We start from the raw sequence: 2,847 nt of genomic DNA on the forward strand, positions 1-2,847 counted from the left end.
TTTCCACATACGGCCCCGAACGATGTGAATAGGGTTCCCGGGACACCAAACGGGCGCCCGATACACCGTGCCATGGTGTATCTACCGCATCATATCCCACCCCTAGGGTCAGCGCTATGCACGTCCGCGAACACATAACCTACAAACACCAGAAACTAGTTGCAACTCCTGGACAGAGTACTAGGGTGATTAAGAAGCCGAGGGGGTCAATTAAGGATCCCAATGAGTGGTAGTAGCTGTTCATGGATCACAGACACAGAACTCAGTTCCCGAGGACAGTTTCAATGAGACAACCCACCATGTACTCCTACATGGCCTCTCACCGCTACCTTTACCAAATCGTGTTCACACACTTAGCTCACACACAGTAGGACATGTTCACACACCATTCCAATTCATTCCCGATGAATCAGACCCGACACAACTCTATGCAATAGCAGGCATGACAAACAAGCATGAATGAGTAGGCACATCAGGGCTCAAACAACTCCTACTCATGCTAGTGGGTTTCATCTATTTACTGTGGCAATGACAGGTCATGCAGAGGAAAGGGGTTCAGCTACCGCAGCATGTAACAGTTGAATCGTTGTTGTCCTAATGCAGTAAAAGAGAGCAGGAGCGAGAGAGTGGGATTGTATCGGAATGAACAAGGGGGTTTTGCTTGCCTGGCACTTCTGAAGATAGTATAGCTCTTCATCGGTGTCATCGATCACGTCGTCAGAAACATCGTCTACTAAGAGGGAACAACCACCGAAAAACACAAAAGGGACCACAATCAATGCAATGCACATTCATATGAATGATATGTCATATTAAAGTACTGAATTGACCTAGCGCAACAGTTACTCATATTCATTGAAGTGGAATTCAAACCTATAGCAAATTCCAACTCCAAATCTAATTACCATTTATTCCATAATCATGAATTGTCCTATTCAGTGAGGTTAACTTGTTCAAACATGCATGAAAATGCCATAAACAGATTCTTTGGATTTTTCTGATAATTTTTCATATATAATTTATATTATTTGGAGTTATAGATAATTTTCTATGATTTTTAGAAGTTTTGGGCATTTCTTGGAATTTTCTAATTATATTAAATCCAGAAAATTATTAACTATGTCAGCATTGCGTCACTGTGATGTCAGCAAGTCAACAGAGGCGGTCCAGGTCAAACCTGACCAGTGGGGTCCACTGGTCAGTGACCCAGGGCTGTGTTGTGTGGCTGACAGGTGGGCCTGGTCAATGGCCACGTCAGCAAGTCAACGCTGACGTGTGGGGCCACTGTAGTTAGTTTAAGCTAAACAGAGAAATAAACTACGGTTAGCTAAAATGTGGGGCCCAGGTGTCAGTGACTCAGGGGGGGTTAATCAGCAGGGTCATTAGTGGCTAATGACGGGCCACGTCATCTCACCGGAGTTCAACGCCGGCGAGCACACAGACGCGGCGACGATGATCGGGATGGCTGCTCCGGCGACCAAATCGATGGCCGAGCCCACCTACGAGGAGCTGGGGCTCGTACGCAGCCAACTATGGCAGGGGGAGGGCGCTAGGTGACCGGTGTTGGGCACGGCGTCAACCTTGGCGGTGGCCGGAGCTAAGGCGTCAAGCGGAACGGGGCTGCGGAGCACGACATGAGGAGTTGGTGGGCGCTACGGGCTCCTGGAGCCGCGCTGAGCACAACGGTGTGCTCGGCTTCGAGCTACGTTCGCTCTAGCCACGGTGGTGATGAAGGGCAGCGGCGGCGAGCTTCGGTGACGGTGGGGAATGGCGCTATGGCATGCAAACGAGACGGAGAAGAGGGGGGTTCGGGGAAGGAGCTCACGGTGGTTGCAGTACGCATCTCAGCGGGCTCGGGGAAGGGTTGGTGACGGCGTGCGGTCGTCGGCGATCTCGGTGGCCGAGTGGTTGAAGACGACACCATGGTCATGGTGCGGTGCATCCGGCGTCCTGCTGGTCGTCCAGGAGGCGTGGGTGACTGTGGCAGAGCTTCCACGCAACACGGGAAGGCGAGAGGGGGTCGGGGAGCGCGGTGGTTCACGGCGGCGCTTCCATGGCCGCGTCAGCCGTCGCGGAAGAGAGCGAGGGAGAGGAGGGGATGGGCGCGAGAGAGAGGGAGGGGGCCCGGGGGGAGTGCGTGGCGCTCACAGGCGCGTCGGGGAGCGGCGGGAAGCAGGAGGTGGCGCAGCGCGTGGCCAGCGCGCAGCGAGCACGCGCCCTCATGCCTTCTGGCACGAGGTTGAAGACGACTCGCCCGAAGAGGTGGACTGGGCCGGCTCAACTGGGCGAGCTACAGTAGTAGGTAAGGCCCAGGTACTTCTATCGTTCTCTCTTATTTCTGTTTTCTAATTTCTGCAGATGTTTTGAATTTGGTTTGCTAACCAAATTATTTTTGCAGCTTCTGGAAATAATTGTGGATGCAAAATGGTTTAACCCAGAGCTCCACAAGAAGTTTCAGAATTATTGGAGCAATAAAAATATTTATATGATTTATTTTCTCGAACTCAAATACATTAGTGGATTAAATCAAAGCCCAAATAATTCCCTAAAAATGTTCACTATTTTTGGCTTGGATCAAAACCCTTACCAAAATTATCAAACATTAATTAAGGCATTTTTGGGTTCATTGAAAAATATTCTTTTGGTTGATCCTAGTTTTCAAAGGAGTGCTAGGGTTTGTTAATCCCCATTTCAGGTTTAAGGAAAGATTGCCATGATGCATGGATGCAAATGCAACTATTGCACACAAATAATCTAGGGCTGTGACATCTTCATCAACACCATAGCCTCTCCGATGATGTGTGAGTAGTTTACCTCAGACCTTCGGGTCCATAGTTATTAGCTAGA

Source organism: Triticum urartu, chromosome 7 (assembly GCF_003073215.2).
Source record: "Triticum urartu cultivar G1812 chromosome 7, Tu2.1, whole genome shotgun sequence".
NCBI lineage: Eukaryota > Viridiplantae > Streptophyta > Magnoliopsida > Poales > Poaceae > Triticum > Triticum urartu.